The sequence below is a fragment of the Dipteris shenzhenensis genome, chromosome 9, assembly GCF_047967505.1.
Source record: "Dipteris shenzhenensis isolate YYH24624 ecotype China chromosome 9, Dip_SZ_1.0, whole genome shotgun sequence".
In the NCBI taxonomy this organism is placed as follows: domain Eukaryota; kingdom Viridiplantae; phylum Streptophyta; class Polypodiopsida; order Gleicheniales; family Dipteridaceae; genus Dipteris; species Dipteris shenzhenensis.
This window is the reverse complement of record NC_141604.1, coordinates 24,648,128-24,648,342: the sequence shown is the minus strand read 5'-3', so window position 1 is coordinate 24,648,342 and position 215 is coordinate 24,648,128.

The following is a 215-nucleotide window of genomic DNA, read 5'->3' as shown; positions in this document are numbered from 1 at the left end:
CAGAGCAGTCTATGGGATAAGCCATGTGACCCATTTCTTGATGAACACATGGGATTCTTTAAGTTCCCTTAGTGTGCAGTGCTCACGAAACCGGTTTATAATGTGAAATCCCCCATCGATATAAGTTTAAAGGGGTGACTGTTATTGTATCAAAATAGACGTTAGTTGAAAATTTGGGAATATAGATAGTCTTTACATTAAGGGTTGCTAGTAGT